Here is a 19,388-nt window from a genome sequence, read left to right on the forward strand (position 1 = left end):
GGCTGCCCCTGCGCGTGTGGGACCAGGTGGGGCTCCGTGACGGGATGGGTCTGGGGAACAGAGTGGGCCTGTCCCCAGGGATGGGTGTGATGGTCATCCAGGTGACCCGCTGAACTGCCTGCGGCTGCCTGGGAGTCACCTGTGGGAAGCAGCAGGAGGCACGGGATGGAGGCGGCCGTGGGAGCGCAGTGTCCCCCACGTGCCTGCAAGCCCGGGCCTGGCCCCAAGGCAGGTGCTGGCCATAGCAGCCAGGCTGGGCCGGGTTCCCAGCTGGGCTCGCTGCCTCTGGGCCATTGCTGTGCCTGGCCCATCCCAGCACCGGCCCCTCCACAGAGCATGGCCTGGTGCCAGGCCTGGCTGTCTCTGCCCCAGGGCTTCCCCCAGGTCCCACTGCAGGCTGTCCCTCCATCCCCGGCCCTCACCTGTTGCCGCCGCCGGTACAGCAGTGGCTGCCCCTCACGGGGCTGGCCACGAGCATTCACCTCCTGCTTCCTGGACATTGTGGGAGTGCTCTAATGACCACTGCCCACAGTCACCCAGGGGAGCTGCTGCCTCCAGAGAAGCTGCTGCCTCCTCAGAGAGCTGCTCTCCTGGGAGTGGCCACTGCAGAGTTTGGCAGCCCCAAGGGTCATGACACGCACCCGCCTCACAATGGCCTCTGGGCACGATGTCACGGCGGGTCACAAAGGCCTGGTGGACATGGCCGCCCTTTCTCCCAGAGGCCTGGCGGTTTCCATGCTGATGCCCCTTGACACAAAGGCCTTTTTAATGCCTTTGCCCCTCAGCTTTGCTTCTGCTTGTTCCTCTCCCAGTGACCCACAGCTCTCTCTTGTCCCACCTCGTGTTCCTCCCCTAAACAAGCCCAAGGAAGCCCTGTGCCAAAATGCCAAAGTGCTTTGCCCACCGACATCCCCATGTGTCCCAGCCCTTGGCACCCACCTCATGTACAGAGATCATCAGAAAGGCAAAAGCCTCATTTGAACTTAATCTGGTCACTACCGTGAAAGACTCTAAAAAGTGCGTTTTAACAAAAAGATTAATAACAGAGCAGGCCCAAGGAAAATGTCCATTCATTATTTCAGCCAGGGCGCAGAGGGGCGGGATTTCGGTCAGGTATATGCTAGGGGCATCCTGGCTTTCTGCGTCAGCACTAGTGTGGCCAGCAGAACCAGGGCAGTGACTGCCCCTCTGTGCTGGGCACTGGGGAGGCCACACCTCGAGCGCTGTGTGCAGATGTGCGGCCCTGTTAAGGTGTGATCAGTGAGAGATGCCTACGCACAAACTGAGGTGCCAACAAGACCACCTATCCAAGTCAACAATGGGGGTTTTATTTAACAAGAAATGTGGGGTAGAGAGATAGGGATGGGAAAGAGGATGGTGAGAAGGAAAGAATGGGAAGATCAAGGGTGGATTGGGCTGGGCTGGGGTGAGGTGGGGAAGAACACGCGTGGGATTGAGTGGGGAAGAGCGGCAGTGGGGAGGGGAAGATGTCAGACAGAGGGAAGTCCAAGACGCTGGTCGCAAGCGGTGTCCTGTTGCTCCTTCCCCAGTGTGAGCTTCTGCACTGGGGCCCTGCTGCTTCTTATGGAGTTGAGGACACCAGGTCATTCAGCCAAGGTTAACACCTTTCAGCAGTCTATGTTGTTGCTGCTATCCAGGGAGGTATTTTCCTGTCTGCCACCTAAAGAGAGAATGGGTTTGCCTTCATTTACCTGCAATGCTGAGGCCCAAGGAGCATTTCACAGCTTCAAATGCAGCCTGGAGCAGAGTGGGGATGCACCCCCACAATGCAGCACTCTGGGATTATGCAATCATCAGCACTGTCACCCTTCCTCAGCCGGCTCTCCCTGACCAGGCTGCCTTGCTGCTGGCATGGGGTGACAAGCTGGGGTCGGCAGCAAGACCTACCTTTGGCAAGTGGTTGCCTTGGCCACCATCCACCCATCCATCCATGCATCCCGTTTTTTCATCTCCCTGGTGCCGTTGTCTCAGGGACCTGCTACTGCCCCTGGGAGCTGAGCAGCCTCAGGGTGAGCCGGCATCTTTGGCCCTCGCCCCGGTGCTGGCCCCGGGCTCACTCCTCCGGCTGCCCCCTGAGGCAGCTGCAGGAGAAAAGGCAGCGCAGAGCTCTCCGGGCCCTCTTGGCCATGGAGCGCCATGGCCGTGGGGCCGGGGGCTGCGGGACGGCTGCGCTGCCAGCGGGGCTGCAGGAAGGCTGCGGGCCAGGGGCTGGGCAGGCACCGGGCAAGCTGCTGCCAGCGGCTCATCCCCGCAGGGCTTTTCCTGTGGAGGGGCGGCCTGGGCACAGCCAGCCTCCATGCCTGCTGCGTCGGCCTCGTCTATAGCATTGGCTGGTGAGGCGCAAACCGCAAAGCCCTCTGCCTCTTCGGGCAGTGCCCTGGGGAGAGGCTCGCTGTGGCCCTGGTTGCTGAGGTCGCTGTCCAGAGGAGTAGGCGCTGGCTCCAACTCTTCATCTCGTGGCAGGATGGACAACGGGCTCTCTACTTCTCTGTCCCGCTCTCCTGCCACTACTTCTTGCTCCCACTTCTCCAGGAGCTCCTTCAGAAGAGTTTCCAGCGACGGCGAATCCTCAGAGTCAGACCCCAAGTCTGCCAACAGCTCAGGAGACACAAGCTCCAAGTATTTTTGTGTCTCTCCTGTGGCCTCCTCAGTCACGCTGCCAGCACTGAGTGGCACTGAGGGGTCTGCAGCTGGTTCCAGGGCACAAGCTTCTGCCTCTACCTCGTTCTCTTTCAGCGGGGCAAGCAATGCGCTCTGCAGGTCTCGGTCCCGCTCTCCTGCAGCCTGTGTTTCCGGGAGCTCTTCCTCCTCCCGCTTTTCCTCCAGCTCCTTTACAGCAGTGGCAAAGGGCTGTGGCTTTTCAGAGACAGAGCGCCCCACGTGCTTCCAAGCCAGCAGCATCCCGGTGCAGAGCGGCGCGCCGCGTGCAGGTGTCATGGGTGGCAGGCAGTGGCCCTGTCTTGCCGCTGACCCATTCCAGAGCCCTCCAGTTCTGCTCTCCAGGGAAGGTGTTCCCTGGGCTCTGCCTGCAGCCAGAGTGCCCCATGGAGGAGGTGGCACATGCACTGGCTGGCCCCTGGCCATGGGGCCCACAGCACGTGCTGTGCCTCTGGGAGAAGACTCAGAGGCAGCGGCTGCTGCTGGTGCTGCTGGCAGAGGGGGCAGCATGACCCGGTCCGAGGCTGCTCCCACAGCACGTGCTGTGCCTCTGGGAGAGGGTCCAGAGGCTGCTGCAGCTGGCAGAGGGGGCAGCTTAACACAGTCAGTGGATGCCCTTGGGCTTTGACCACTGAGCTGGCAGGGAGGTGCCAGTGTCAAGTGAGGGCCGTGGAGAGGCAGCAAGTCCGACACGGACAATCTCTGTGGCCCTGTGACACCGCTGCGGGGCACTGCGTGCCCGCCCTTCCGGCTGCCCCTGCGCGTGTGGGACCAGGTGGGGCTCCGTGACGGGATGGGTCTGGGGAACAGAGTGGGCCTGTCCCCAGGGATGGGTGTGATGGTCATCCAGGTGACCCGCTGAACTGCCTGCGGCTGCCTGGGAGTCACCTGTGGGAAGCAGCAGGAGGCACGGGATGGAGGCGGCCGTGGGAGCGCAGTGTCCCCCACGTGCCTGCAAGCCCGGGCCTGGCCCCAAGGCAGGTGCTGGCCATAGCAGCCAGGCTGGGCCGGGTTCCCAGCTGGGCTCGCTGCCTCTGGGCCATTGCTGTGCCTGGCCCATCCCAGCACCGGCCCCTCCACAGAGCATGGCCTGGTGCCAGGCCTGGCTGTCTCTGCCCCAGGGCTTCCCCCAGGTCCCACTGCAGGCTGTCCCTCCATCCCCGGCCCTCACCTGTTGCCGCCGCCGGTACAGCAGTGGCTGCCCCTCACGGGGCTGGCCACGAGCATTCACCTCCTGCTTCCTGGACATTGTGGGAGTGCTCTAATGACCACTGCCCACAGTCACCCAGGGGAGCTGCTGCCTCCAGAGAAGCTGCTGCCTCCTCAGAGAGCTGCTCTCCTGGGAGTGGCCACTGCAGAGTTTGGCAGCCCCAAGGGTCATGACACGCACCCGCCTCACAATGGCCTCTGGGCACGATGTCACGGCGGGTCACAAAGGCCTGGTGGACATGGCCGCCCTTTCTCCCAGAGGCCTGGCGGTTTCCATGCTGATGCCCCTTGACACAAAGGCCTTTTTAATGCCTTTGCCCCTCAGCTTTGCTTCTGCTTGTTCCTCTCCCAGTGACCCACAGCTCTCTCTTGTCCCACCTCGTGTTCCTCCCCTAAACAAGCCCAAGGAAGCCCTGTGCCAAAATGCCAAAGTGCTTTGCCCACCGACATCCCCATGTGTCCCAGCCCTTGGCACCCACCTCATGTACAGAGATCATCAGAAAGGCAAAAGCCTCATTTGAACTTAATCTGGTCACTACCGTGAAAGACTCTAAAAAGTGCGTTTTAACAAAAAGATTAATAACAGAGCAGGCCCAAGGAAAATGTCCATTCATTATTTCAGCCAGGGCGCAGAGGGGCGGGATTTCGGTCAGGTATATGCTAGGGGCATCCTGGCTTTCTGCGTCAGCACTAGTGTGGCCAGCAGAACCAGGGCAGTGACTGCCCCTCTGTGCTGGGCACTGGGGAGGCCACACCTCGAGCGCTGTGTGCAGATGTGCGGCCCTGTTAAGGTGTGATCAGTGAGAGATGCCTACGCACAAACTGAGGTGCCAACAAGACCACCTATCCAAGTCAACAATGGGGGTTTTATTTAACAAGAAATGTGGGGTAGAGAGATAGGGATGGGAAAGAGGATGGTGAGAAGGAAAGAATGGGAAGATCAAGGGTGGATTGGGCTGGGCTGGGGTGAGGTGGGGAAGAACACGCGTGGGATTGAGTGGGGAAGAGCGGCAGTGGGGAGGGGAAGATGTCAGACAGAGGGAAGTCCAAGACGCTGGTCGCAAGCGGTGTCCTGTTGCTCCTTCCCCAGTGTGAGCTTCTGCACTGGGGCCCTGCTGCTTCTTATGGAGTTGAGGACACCAGGTCATTCAGCCAAGGTTAACACCTTTCAGCAGTCTATGTTGTTGCTGCTATCCAGGGAGGTATTTTCCTGTCTGCCACCTAAAGAGAGAATGGGTTTGCCTTCATTTACCTGCAATGCTGAGGCCCAAGGAGCATTTCACAGCTTCAAATGCAGCCTGGAGCAGAGTGGGGATGCACCCCCACAATGCAGCACTCTGGGATTATGCAATCATCAGCACTGTCACCCTTCCTCAGCCGGCTCTCCCTGACCAGGCTGCCTTGCTGCTGGCATGGGGTGACAAGCTGGGGTCGGCAGCAGGACCTACCTTTGGCAAGTGGTTGCCTTGGCCACCATCCACCCATCCATCCATGCATCCCGTTTTTTCATCTCCCTGGTGCCGTTGTCTCAGGGACCTGCCACTGCCCCTGGGAGCTGAGCAGCCTCAGGGTGAGCCGGCATCTTTGGCCCTCGCCCCGGTGCTGGCCCCGGGCTCACTCCTCCGGCTGCCCCCTGAGGCAGCTGCAGGAGAAAAGGCAGCGCAGAGCTCTCCGGGCCCTCTTGGCCATGGAGCGCCATGGCCGTGGGGCCGGGGGCTGCGGGACGGCTGCGCTGCCAGCGGGGCCTGCAGGAAGGCTGCGGGCCAGGGGCTGGGCAGGCACCGGGCAAGCTGCTGCCAGCGGCTCATCCCCGCAGGGCTTTTCCTGTGGAGGGGCGGCCTGGGCACAGCCAGCCTCCATGCCTGCTGCGTCGGCCTCGTCTATAGCATTGGCTGGTGAGGCGCAAACCGCAAAGCCCTCTGCCTCTTCGGGCAGTGCCCTGGGGAGAGGCTCGCTGTGGCCCTGGTTGCTGAGGTCGCTGTCCAGAGGAGTAGGCGCTGGCTCCAACTCTTCATCTCGTGGCAGGATGGACAACGGGCTCTCTACTTCTCTGTCCCGCTCTCCTGCCACTTCTTCTTGCTCCCACTTCTCCAGGAGCTCCTTCAGAAGAGTTTCCAGCGACGGCGAATCCTCAGAGTCAGACCCCAAGTCTGCCAACAGCTCAGGAGACACAAGCTCCAAGTATTTTTGTGTCTCTCCTGTGGCCTCCTCAGTCACGCTGCCAGCACTGAGTGGCACTGAGGGGTCTGCAGCTGGTTCCAGGGCACAAGCTTCTGCCTCTACCTCGTTCTCTTTCAGCGGGGCAAGCAATGCGCTCTGCAGGTCTCGGTCCCGCTCTCCTGCAGCCTGTGTTTCCGGGAGCTCTTCCTCCTCCCGCTTTTCCTCCAGCTCCTTTACAGCAGTGGCAAAGGGCTGTGGCTTTTCAGAGACAGAGCGCCCCACGTGCTTCCAAGCCAGCAGCATCCCGGTGCAGAGCGGCGCGCCGCGTGCAGGTGTCATGGGTGGCAGGCAGTGGCCCTGTCTTGCCGCTGACCCATTCCAGAGCCCTCCAGTTCTGCTCTCCAGGGAAGGTGTTCCCTGGGCTCTGCCTGCAGCCAGAGTGCCCCATGGAGGAGGTGGCACATGCACTGGCTGGCCCCTGGCCATGGGGCCCACAGCACGTGCTGTGCCTCTGGGAGAAGACTCAGAGGCAGCGGCTGCTGCTGGTGCTGCTGGCAGAGGGGGCAGCATGACCCGGTCCGAGGCTGCTCCCACAGCACGTGCTGTGCCTCTGGGAGAGGGTCCAGAGGCTGCTGCAGCTGGCAGAGGGGGCAGCTTAACACAGTCAGTGGATGCCCTTGGGCTTTGACCACTGAGCTGGCAGGGAGGTGCCAGTGTCAAGTGAGGGCCGTGGAGAGGCAGCAAGTCCGACACGGACAATCTCTGTGGCCCTGTGACACCGCTGCGGGGCACTGCGTGCCCGCCCTTCCGGCTGCCCCTGCGCGTGTGGGACCAGGTGGGGCTCCGTGACGGGATGGGTCTGGGGAACAGAGTGGGCCTGTCCCCAGGGATGGGTGTGATGGTCATCCAGGTGACCCGCTGAACTGCCTGCGGCTGCCTGGGAGTCACCTGTGGGAAGCAGCAGGAGGCACGGGATGGAGGCGGCCGTGGGAGCGCAGTGTCCCCCACGTGCCTGCAAGCCCGGGCCTGGCCCCAAGGCAGGTGCTGGCCATAGCAGCCAGGCTGGGCCGGGTTCCCAGCTGGGCTCGCTGCCTCTGGGCCATTGCTGTGCCTGGCCCATCCCAGCACCGGCCCCTCCACAGAGCATGGCCTGGTGCCAGGCCTGGCTGTCTCTGCCCCAGGGCTTCCCCCAGGTCCCACTGCAGGCTGTCCCTCCATCCCCGGCCCTCACCTGTTGCCGCCGCCGGTACAGCAGTGGCTGCCCCTCACGGGGCTGGCCACAAGCATTCACCTCCTGCTTCCTGGACATTGTGGGAGTGCTCTAATGACCACTGCCCACAGTCACCCAGGGGAGCTGCTGCCTCCAGAGAAGCTGCTGCCTCCTCAGAGAGCTGCTCTCCTGGGAGTGGCCACTGCAGAGTTTGGCAGCCCCAAGGGTCATGACACGCACCCGCCTCACAATGGCCTCTGGGCACGATGTCACGGCGGGTCACAAAGGCCTGGTGGACATGGCCGCCCTTTCTCCCAGAGGCCTGGCGGTTTCCATGCTGATGCCCCTTGACACAAAGGCCTTTTTAATGCCTTTGCCCCTCAGCTTTGCTTCTGCTTGTTCCTCTCCCAGTGACCCACAGCTCTCTCTTGTCCCACCTCGTGTTCCTCCCCTAAACAAGCCCAAGGAAGCCCTGTGCCAAAATGCCAAAGTGCTTTGCCCACCGACATCCCCATGTGTCCCAGCCCTTGGCACCCACCTCATGTACAGAGATCATCAGAAAGGCAAAAGCCTCATTTGAACTTAATCTGGTCACTACCGTGAAAGACTCTAAAAAGTGCGTTTTAACAAAAAGATTAATAACAGAGCAGGCCCAAGGAAAATGTCCATTCATTATTTCAGCCAGGGCGCAGAGGGGCGGGATTTCGGTCAGGTATATGCTAGGGGCATCCTGGCTTTCTGCGTCAGCACTAGTGTGGCCAGCAGAACCAGGGCAGTGACTGCCCCTCTGTGCTGGGCACTGGGGAGGCCACACCTCGAGCGCTGTGTGCAGATGTGCGGCCCTGTTAAGGTGTGATCAGTGAGAGATGCCTACGCACAAACTGAGGTGCCAACAAGACCACCTATCCAAGTCAACAATGGGGGTTTTATTTAACAAGAAATGTGGGGTAGAGAGATAGGGATGGGAAAGAGGATGGTGAGAAGGAAAGAATGGGAAGATCAAGGGTGGATTGGGCTGGGCTGGGGTGAGGTGGGGAAGAACACGCGTGGGATTGAGTGGGGAAGAGCGGGAGTGGGGAGGGGAAGATGTCAGACAGGAGGGAAGTCCAAGACGCTGGTCGCAAGCGGTGTCCTGTTGCTCCTTCCCCAGTGTGAGCTTCTGCACTGGGGCCCTGCTGCTTCTTATGGAGTTGAGGACACCAGGTCATTCAGCCAAGGTTAACACCTTTCAGCAGTCTATGTTGTTGCTGCTATCCAGGGAGGTATTTTCCTGTCTGCCACCTAAAGAGAGAATGGGTTTGCCTTCATTTACCTGCAATGCTGAGGCCCAAGGAGCATTTCACAGCTTCAAATGCAGCCTGGAGCAGAGTGGGGATGCACCCCCACAATGCAGCACTCTGGGATTATGCAATCATCAGCACTGTCACCCTTCCTCAGCCGGCTCTCCCTGACCAGGCTGCCTTGCTGCTGGCATGGGGTGACAAGCTGGGGTCGGCAGCAGGACCTACCTTTGGCAAGTGGTTGCCTTGGCCACCATCCACCCATCCATCCATGCATCCCGTTTTTTCATCTCCCTGGTGCCGTTGTCTCAGGGACCTGCCACTGCCCCTGGGAGCTGAGCAGCCTCAGGGTGAGCCGGCATCTTTGGCCCTCGCCCCGGTGCTGGCCCCGGGCTCACTCCTCCGGCTGCCCCCTGAGGCAGCTGCAGGAGAAAAGGCAGCGCAGAGCTCTCCGGGCCCTCTTGGCCATGGAGCGCCATGGCCGTGGGGCCGGGGGCTGCGGGACGGCTGCGCTGCCAGCGGGGCCTGCAGGAAGGCTGCGGGCCAGGGGCTGGGCAGGCACCGGGCAAGCTGCTGCCAGCGGCTCATCCCCGCAGGGCTTTTCCTGTGGAGGGGCGGCCTGGGCACAGCCAGCCTCCATGCCTTCTGCGTCGGCCTCGTCTATAGCATTGGCTGGTGAGGCGCAAACCGCAAAGCCCTCTGCCTCTTCGGGCAGTGCCCTGGGGAGAGGCTCGCTGTGGCCCTGGTTGCTGAGGTCGCTGTCCAGAGGAGTAGGCGCTGGCTCCAACTCTTCATCTCGTGGCAGGATGGACAACGGGCTCTCTACTTCTCTGTCCCGCTCTCCTGCCACTTCTTCTTGCTCCCACTTCTCCAGGAGCTCCTTCAGAAGAGTTTCCAGCGACGGCGAATCCTCAGAGTCAGACCCCAAGTCTGCCAACAGCTCAGGAGACACAAGCTCCAAGTATTTTTGTGTCTCTCCTGTGGCCTCCTCAGTCACGCTGCCAGCACTGAGTGGCACTGAGGGGTCTGCAGCTGGTTCCAGGGCACAAGCTTCTGCCTCTACCTCGTTCTCTTTCAGCGGGGCAAGCAATGCGCTCTGCAGGTCTCGGTCCCGCTCTCCTGCAGCCTGTGTTTCCGGGAGCTCTTCCTCCTCCCGCTTTTCCTCCAGCTCCTTTACAGCAGTGGCAAAGGGCTGTGGCTTTTCAGAGACAGAGCGCCCCACGTGCTTCCAAGCCAGCAGCATCCCGGTGCAGAGCGGCGCGCCGCGTGCAGGTGTCATGGGTGGCAGGCAGTGGCCCTGTCTTGCCGCTGACCCATTCCAGAGCCCTCCAGTTCTGCTCTCCAGGGAAGGTGTTCCCTGGGCTCTGCCTGCAGCCAGAGTGCCCCATGGAGGAGGTGGCACATGCACTGGCTGGCCCCTGGCCATGGGGCCCACAGCACGTGCTGTGCCTCTGGGAGAAGACTCAGAGGCAGCGGCTGCTGCTGGTGCTGCTGGCAGAGGGGGCAGCATGACCCGGTCCGAGGCTGCTCCCACAGCACGTGCTGTGCCTCTGGGAGAGGGTCCAGAGGCTGCTGCAGCTGGCAGAGGGGGCAGCTTAACACAGTCAGTGGATGCCCTTGGGCTTTGACCACTGAGCTGGCAGGGAGGTGCCAGTGTCAAGTGAGGGCCGTGGAGAGGCAGCAAGTCCGACACGGACAATCTCTGTGGCCCTGTGACACCGCTGCGGGGCACTGCGTGCCCGCCCTTCCGGCTGCCCCTGCGCGTGTGGGACCAGGTGGGGCTCCGTGACGGGATGGGTCTGGGGAACAGAGTGGGCCTGTCCCCAGGGATGGGTGTGATGGTCATCCAGGTGACCCGCTGAACTGCCTGCGGCTGCCTGGGAGTCACCTGTGGGAAGCAGCAGGAGGCACGGGATGGAGGCGGCCGTGGGAGCGCAGTGTCCCCCACGTGCCTGCAAGCCCGGGCCTGGCCCCAAGGCAGGTGCTGGCCATAGCAGCCAGGCTGGGCCGGGTTCCCAGCTGGGCTCGCTGCCTCTGGGCCATTGCTGTGCCTGGCCCATCCCAGCACCGGCCCCTCCACAGAGCATGGCCTGGTGCCAGGCCTGGCTGTCTCTGCCCCAGGGCTTCCCCCAGGTCCCACTGCAGGCTGTCCCTCCATCCCCGGCCCTCACCTGTTGCCGCCGCCGGTACAGCAGTGGCTGCCCCTCACGGGGCTGGCCACGAGCATTCACCTCCTGCTTCCTGGACATTGTGGGAGTGCTCTAATGACCACTGCCCACAGTCACCCAGGGGAGCTGCTGCCTCCAGAGAAGCTGCTGCCTCCTCAGAGAGCTGCTCTCCTGGGAGTGGCCACTGCAGAGTTTGGCAGCCCCAAGGGTCATGACACGCACCCGCCTCACAATGGCCTCTGGGCACGATGTCACGGCGGGTCACAAAGGCCTGGTGGACATGGCCGCCCTTTCTCCCAGAGGCCTGGCGGTTTCCATGCTGATGCCCCTTGACACAAAGGCCTTTTTAATGCCTTTGCCCCTCAGCTTTGCTTCTGCTTGTTCCTCTCCCAGTGACCCACAGCTCTCTCTTGTCCCACCTCGTGTTCCTCCCCTAAACAAGCCCAAGGAAGCCCTGTGCCAAAATGCCAAAGTGCTTTGCCCACCGACATCCCCATGTGTCCCAGCCCTTGGCACCCACCTCATGTACAGAGATCATCAGAAAGGCAAAAGCCTCATTTGAACTTAATCTGGTCACTACCGTGAAAGACTCTAAAAAGTGCGTTTTAACAAAAAGATTAATAACAGAGCAGGCCCAAGGAAAATGTCCATTCATTATTTCAGCCAGGGCGCAGAGGGGCGGGATTTCGGTCAGGTATATGCTAGGGGCATCCTGGCTTTCTGCGTCAGCACTAGTGTGGCCAGCAGAACCAGGGCAGTGACTGCCCCTCTGTGCTGGGCACTGGGGAGGCCACACCTCGAGCGCTGTGTGCAGATGTGCGGCCCTGTTAAGGTGTGATCAGTGAGAGATGCCTACGCACAAACTGAGGTGCCAACAAGACCACCTATCCAAGTCAACAATGGGGGTTTTATTTAACAAGAAATGTGGGGTAGAGAGATAGGGATGGGAAAGAGGATGGTGAGAAGGAAAGAATGGGAAGATCAAGGGTGGATTGGGCTGGGCTGGGGTGAGGTGGGGAAGAACACGCGTGGGATTGAGTGGGGAAGAGCGGGAGTGGGGAGGGGAAGATGTCAGACAGGAGGGAAGTCCAAGACGCTGGTCGCAAGCGGTGTCCTGTTGCTCCTTCCCCAGTGTGAGCTTCTGCACTGGGGCCCTGCTGCTTCTTATGGAGTTGAGGACACCAGGTCATTCAGCCAAGGTTAACACCTTTCAGCAGTCTATGTTGTTGCTGCTATCCAGGGAGGTATTTTCCTGTCTGCCACCTAAAGAGAGAATGGGTTTGCCTTCATTTACCTGCAATGCTGAGGCCCAAGGAGCATTTCACAGCTTCAAATGCAGCCTGGAGCAGAGTGGGGATGCACCCCCACAATGCAGCACTCTGGGATTATGCAATCATCAGCACTGTCACCCTTCCTCAGCCGGCTCTCCCTGACCAGGCTGCCTTGCTGCTGGCATGGGGTGACAAGCTGGGGTCGGCAGCAGGACCTACCTTTGGCAAGTGGTTGCCTTGGCCACCATCCACCCATCCATCCATGCATCCCGTTTTTTCATCTCCCTGGTGCCGTTGTCTCAGGGACCTGCCACTGCCCCTGGGAGCTGAGCAGCCTCAGGGTGAGCCGGCATCTTTGGCCCTCGCCCCGGTGCTGGCCCCGGGCTCACTCCTCCGGCTGCCCCCTGAGGCAGCTGCAGGAGAAAAGGCAGCGCAGAGCTCTCCGGGCCCTCTTGGCCATGGAGCGCCATGGCCGTGGGGCCGGGGGCTGCGGGACGGCTGCGCTGCCAGCGGGGCCTGCAGGAAGGCTGCGGGCCAGGGGCTGGGCAGGCACCGGGCAAGCTGCTGCCAGCGGCTCATCCCCGCAGGGCTTTTCCTGTGGAGGGGCGGCCTGGGCACAGCCAGCCTCCATGCCTGCTGCGTCGGCCTCGTCTATAGCATTGGCTGGTGAGGCGCAAACCGCAAAGCCCTCTGCCTCTTCGGGCAGTGCCCTGGGGAGAGGCTCGCTGTGGCCCTGGTTGCTGAGGTCGCTGTCCAGAGGAGTAGGCGCTGGCTCCAACTCTTCATCTCGTGGCAGGATGGACAACGGGCTCTCTACTTCTCTGTCCCGCTCTCCTGCCACTTCTTCTTGCTCCCACTTCTCCAGGAGCTCCTTCAGAAGAGTTTCCAGCGACGGCGAATCCTCAGAGTCAGACTCCAAGTCTGCCAACAGCTCAGGAGACACAAGCTCCAAGTATTTTTGTGTCTCTCCTGTGGCCTCCTCAGTCACGCTGCCAGCACTGAGTGGCACTGAGGGGTCTGCAGCTGGTTCCAGGGCACAAGCTTCTGCCTCTACCTCGTTCTCTTTCAGCGGGGCAAGCAATGCGCTCTGCAGGTCTCGGTCCCGCTCTCCTGCAGCCTGTGTTTCCGGGAGCTCTTCCTCCTCCCGCTTTTCCTCCAGCTCCTTTACAGCAGTGGCAAAGGGCTGTGGCTTTTCAGAGACAGAGCGCCCCACGTGCTTCCAAGCCAGCAGCATCCCGGTGCAGAGCGGCGCGCCGCGTGCAGGTGTCATGGGTGGCAGGCAGTGGCCCTGTCTTGCCGCTGACCCATTCCAGAGCCCTCCAGTTCTGCTCTCCAGGGAAGGTGTTCCCTGGGCTCTGCCTGCAGCCAGAGTGCCCCATGGAGGAGGTGGCACATGCACTGGCTGGCCCCTGGCCATGGGGCCCACAGCACGTGCTGTGCCTCTGGGAGAAGACTCAGAGGCAGCGGCTGCTGCTGGTGCTGCTGGCAGAGGGGGCAGCATGACCCGGTCCGAGGCTGCTCCCACAGCACGTGCTGTGCCTCTGGGAGAGGGTCCAGAGGCTGCTGCAGCTGGCAGAGGGGGCAGCTTAACACAGTCAGTGGATGCCCTTGGGCTTTGACCACTGAGCTGGCAGGGAGGTGCCAGTGTCAAGTGAGGGCCGTGGAGAGGCAGCAAGTCCGACACGGACAATCTCTGTGGCCCTGTGACACCGCTGCGGGGCACTGCGTGCCCGCCCTTCCGGCTGCCCCTGCGCGTGTGGGACCAGGTGGGGCTCCGTGACGGGATGGGTCTGGGGAACAGAGTGGGCCTGTCCCCAGGGATGGGTGTGATGGTCATCCAGGTGACCCGCTGAACTGCCTGCGGCTGCCTGGGAGTCACCTGTGGGAAGCAGCAGGAGGCACGGGATGGAGGCGGCCGTGGGAGCGCAGTGTCCCCCACGTGCCTGCAAGCCCGGGCCTGGCCCCAAGGCAGGTGCTGGTCATAGCAGCCAGGCTGGGCCGGGTTCCCAGCTGGGCTCGCTGCCTCTGGGCCATTGCTGTGCCTGGCCCATCCCAGCACCGGCCCCTCCACAGAGCATGGCCTGGTGCCAGGCCTGGCTGTCTCTGCCCCAGGGCTTCCCCCAGGTCCCACTGCAGGCTGTCCCTCCATCCCCGGCCCTCACCTGTTGCCGCCGCCGGTACAGCAGTGGCTGCCCCTCACGGGGCTGGCCACGAGCATTCACCTCCTGCTTCCTGGACATTGTGGGAGTGCTCTAATGACCACTGCCCACAGTCACCCAGGGGAGCTGCTGCCTCCAGAGAAGCTGCTGCCTCCTCAGAGAGCTGCTCTCCTGGGAGTGGCCACTGCAGAGTTTGGCAGCCCCAAGGGTCATGACACGCACCCGCCTCACAATGGCCTCTGGGCACGATGTCACGGCGGGTCACAAAGGCCTGGTGGACATGGCCGCCCTTTCTCCCAGAGGCCTGGCGGTTTCCATGCTGATGCCCCTTGACACAAAGGCCTTTTTAATGCCTTTGCCCCTCAGCTTTGCTTCTGCTTGTTCCTCTCCCAGTGACCCACAGCTCTCTCTTGTCCCACCTCGTGTTCCTCCCCTAAACAAGCCCAAGGAAGCCCTGTGCCAAAATGCCAAAGTGCTTTGCCCACCGACATCCCCATGTGTCCCAGCCCTTGGCACCCACCTCATGTACAGAGATCATCAGAAAGGCAAAAGCCTCATTTGAACTTAATCTGGTCACTACCGTGAAAGACTCTAAAAAGTGCGTTTTAACAAAAAGATTAATAACAGAGCAGGCCCAAGGAAAATGTCCATTCATTATTTCAGCCAGGGCGCAGAGGGGCGGGATTTCGGTCAGGTATATGCTAGGGGCATCCTGGCTTTCTGCGTCAGCACTAGTGTGGCCAGCAGAACCAGGGCAGTGACTGCCCCTCTGTGCTGGGCACTGGGGAGGCCACACCTCGAGCGCTGTGTGCAGATGTGCGGCCCTGTTAAGGTGTGATCAGTGAGAGATGCCTACGCACAAACTGAGGTGCCAACAAGACCACCTATCCAAGTCAACAATGGGGGTTTTATTTAACAAGAAATGTGGGGTAGAGAGATAGGGATGGGAAAGAGGATGGTGAGAAGGAAAGAATGGGAAGATCAAGGGTGGATTGGGCTGGGCTGGGGTGAGGTGGGGAAGAACACGCGTGGGATTGAGTGGGGAAGAGCGGCAGTGGGGAGGGGAAGATGTCAGACAGAGGGAAGTCCAAGACGCTGGTCGCAAGCGGTGTCCTGTTGCTCCTTCCCCAGTGTGAGCTTCTGCACTGGGGCCCTGCTGCTTCTTATGGAGTTGAGGACACCAGGTCATTCAGCCAAGGTTAACACCTTTCAGCAGTCTATGTTGTTGCTGCTATCCAGGGAGGTATTTTCCTGTCTGCCACCTAAAGAGAGAATGGGTTTGCCTTCATTTACCTGCAATGCTGAGGCCCAAGGAGCATTTCACAGCTTCAAATGCAGCCTGGAGCAGAGTGGGGATGCACCCCCACAATGCAGCACTGTGGGATTATGCAATCATCAGCACTGTCACCCTTCCTCAGCCGGCTCTCCCTGACCAGGCTGCCTTGCTGCTGGCATGGGGTGACAAGCTGGGGTCGGCAGCAGGACCTACCTTTGGCAAGTGGTTGCCTTGGCCACCATCCACCCATCCATCCATGCATCCCGTTTTTTCATCTCCCTGGTGCCGTTGTCTCAGGGACCTGCCACTGCCCCTGGGAGCTGAGCAGCCTCAGGGTGAGCCGGCATCTTTGGCCCTCGCCCCGGTGCTGGCCCCGGGCTCACTCCTCCGGCTGCCCCCTGAGGCAGCTGCAGGAGAAAAGGCAGCGCAGAGCTCTCCGGGCCCTCTTGGCCATGGAGCGCCATGGCCGTGGGGCCGGGGGCTGCGGGACGGCTGCGCTGCCAGCGGGGCCTGCAGGAAGGCTGCGGGCCAGGGGCTGGGCAGGCACCGGGCAAGCTGCTGCCAGCGGCTCATCCCCGCAGGGCTTTTCCTGTGGAGGGGCGGCCTGGGCACAGCCAGCCTCCATGCCTGCTGCGTCGGCCTCGTCTATAGCATTGGCTGGTGAGGCGCAAACCACAAAGCCCTCTGCCTCTTCGGGCAGTGCCCTGGGGAGAGGCTCGCTGTGGCCCTGGTTGCTGAGGTCGCTGTCCAGAGGAGTAGGCGCTGGCTCCAACTCTTCATCTCGTGGCAGGATGGACAACGGGCTCTCTACTTCTCTGTCCCGCTCTCCTGCCACTTCTTCTTGCTCCCACTTCTCCAGGAGCTCCTTCAGAAGAGTTTCCAGCGACGGCGAATCCTCAGAGTCAGACCCCAAGTCTGCCAACAGCTCAGGAGACACAAGCTCCAAGTATTTTTGTGTCTCTCCTGTGGCCTCCTCAGTCACGCTGCCAGCACTGAGTGGCACTGAGGGGTCTGCAGCTGGTTCCAGGGCACAAGCTTCTGCCTCTACCTCGTTCTCTTTCAGCGGGGCAAGCAATGCGCTCTGCAGGTCTCGGTCCCGCTCTCCTGCAGCCTGTGTTTCCGGGAGCTCTTCCTCCTCCCGCTTTTCCTCCAGCTCCTTTACAGCAGTGGCAAAGGGCTGTGGCTTTTCAGAGACAGAGCGCCCCACGTGCTTCCAAGCCAGCAGCATCCCGGTGCAGAGCGGCGCGCCGCGTGCAGGTGTCATGGGTGGCAGGCAGTGGCCCTGTCTTGCCGCTGACCCATTCCAGAGCCCTCCAGTTCTGCTCTCCAGGGAAGGTGTTCCCTGGGCTCTGCCTGCAGCCAGAGTGCCCCATGGAGGAGGTGGCACATGCACTGGCTGGCCCCTGGCCATGGGGCCCACAGCACGTGCTGTGCCTCTGGGAGAAGACTCAGAGGCAGCGGCTGCTGCTGGTGCTGCTGGCAGAGGGGGCAGCATGACCCGGTCCGAGGCTGCTCCCACAGCACGTGCTGTGCCTCTGGGAGAGGGTCCAGAGGCTGCTGCAGCTGGCAGAGGGGGCAGCTTAACACAGTCAGTGGATGCCCTTGGGCTTTGACCACTGAGCTGGCAGGGAGGTGCCAGTGTCAAGTGAGGGCCGTGGAGAGGCAGCAAGTCCGACACAGACAATCTCTGTGGCCCTGTGACACCGCTGCGGGGCACTGCGTGCCCGCCCTTCCGGCTGCCCCTGCGCGTGTGGGACCAGGTGGGGCTCCGTGACGGGATGGGTCTGGGGAACAGAGTGGGCCTGTCCCCAGGGATGGGTGTGATGGTCATCCAGGTGACCCGCTGAACTGCCTGCGGCTGCCTGGGAGTCACCTGTGGGAAGCAGCAGGAGGCACGGGATGGAGGCGGCCGTGGGAGCGCAGTGTCCCCCACGTGCCTGCAAGCCCGGGCCTGGCCCCAAGGCAGGTGCTGGCCATAGCAGCCAGGCTGGGCCGGGTTCCCAGCTGGGCTCGCTGCCTCTGGGCCATTGCTGTGCCTGGCCCATCCCAGCACCGGCCCCTCCACAGAGCATGGCCTGGTGCCAGGCCTGGCTGTCTCTGCCCCAGGGCTTCCCCCAGGTCCCACTGCAGGCTGTCCCTCCATCCCCGGCCCTCACCTGTTGCCGCCGCCGGTACAGCAGTGGCTGCCCCTCACGGGGCTGGCCACGAGCATTCACCTCCTGCTTCCTGGACATTGTGGGAGTGCTCTAATGACCACTGCCCACAGTCACCCAGGGGAGCTGCTGCCTCCAGAGAAGCTGCTGCCTCCTCAGAGAGCTGCTCTCCTGGGAGTGGCCACTGCAGAGTTTGGCAGCCCCAAGGGTCATGACACGCACCCGCCTCACAATGGCCTCTGGGCACGATGTCACGGCGGGTCACAAAGGCCTGGTGGACATGGCCGCCCTTTCTCCCAGAGGCCTGGCGGTTTCCATGCTGATGCCCCTTGACACAAAGGCCTTTTTAATGCCTTTGCCCCTCAGCTTTGCTTCTGCTTGTTCCTCTCCCAGTGACCCACAGCTCTCTCTTGTCCCACCTCGTGTTCCTCCCCTAAACAAGCCCAAGGAAGCCCTGTGCCAAAATGCCAAAGTGCTTTGCCCACCGACATCCCCATGTGTCCCAGCCCTTGGCACCCACCTCATGTACAGAGATCATCAGAAAGGCAAAAGCCTCATTTGAACTTAATCTGGTCACTACCGTGAAAGACTCTAAAAAGTGCGTTTTAACAAAAAGATTAATAACAGAGCAGGCCCAAGGAAAATGTCCATTCATTATTTCAGCCAGGGCGCAGAGGGGCGGGATTTCGGTCAGGTATATGCTAGGGGCATCCTGGCTTTCTGCGTCAGCACTAGTGTGGCCAGCAGAACCAGGGCAGTGACTGCCCCTCTGTGCTGGGCACTGGGGAGGCCACACCTCGAGCGCTGTGTGCAGATGTGCGGCCCTGTTAAGGTGTGATCAGTGAGAGATGCCTACGCACAAACTGAGGTGCCAACAAGACCACCTATCCAAGTCAACAATGGGGGTTTTATTTAACAAGAAATGTGGGGTAGAGAGATAGGGATGGGAAAGAGGATGGTGAGAAGGAAAGAATGGGAAGATCAAGGGTGGATTGGGCTGGGCTGGGGTGAGGTGGGGAAGAACACGCGTGGGATTGAGTGGGGAAGAGCGGCAGTGGGGAGGGGAAGATGTCAGACAGAGGGAAGTCCAAGACGCTGGTCGCAAGCGGTGTCCTGTTGCTCCTTCCCCAGTGTGAGCTTCTGCACTGGGGCCCTGCTGCTTCTCATGGAGTTGAGGACACCAGGTCATTCAGCCAAGGTTAACACCTTTCAGCAGTCTATGTTGTTGCTGCTATCCAGGGAGGTATTTTCCTGTCTGCCACCTAAAGAGAGAATGGGTTTGCCTTCATTTACCTGCAATGCTGAGGCCCAAGGAGCATTTCACAGCTTCAAATGCAGCCTGGAGCAGAGTGGGGATGCACCCCCACAATGCAGCACTGTGGGATTTTGCATCATCAGCACTGTCACCCTTCCTCAGCCGGCTCTCCCTGACCAGGCTGCCTTGCTGCTGGCATGGGGTGACAAGCTGGGGTCGGCAGCAGGACCTACCTTTGGCAAGTGGTTGCCTTGGCCACCATCCACCCATCCATCCATGCATCCCGTTTTTTCATCTCCCTGGTGCCGTTGTCTCAGGGACCTGCCACTGCCCCTGGGAGCTGAGCAGCCTCAGGGTGAGCCGGCATCTTTGGCCCTCGCCCCGGTGCTGGCCCCGGGCTCACTCCTCCGGCTGCCCCCTGAGGCAGCTGCAGGAGAAAAGGCAGCGCAGAGCTCTCCGGGCCCTCTTGGCCATGGAGCGCCATGGCCGTGGGGCCGGGGGCTGCGGGACGGCTGCGCTGCCAGCGGGGCCCGCAGGAAGGCTGCGGGCCAGGGGCTGGGCAGGCACC

This window comes from Anomalospiza imberbis, chromosome 1, assembly GCF_031753505.1.
Source record: "Anomalospiza imberbis isolate Cuckoo-Finch-1a 21T00152 chromosome 1, ASM3175350v1, whole genome shotgun sequence".
Classification (NCBI taxonomy): Eukaryota; Metazoa; Chordata; class Aves; order Passeriformes; family Viduidae; genus Anomalospiza; species Anomalospiza imberbis.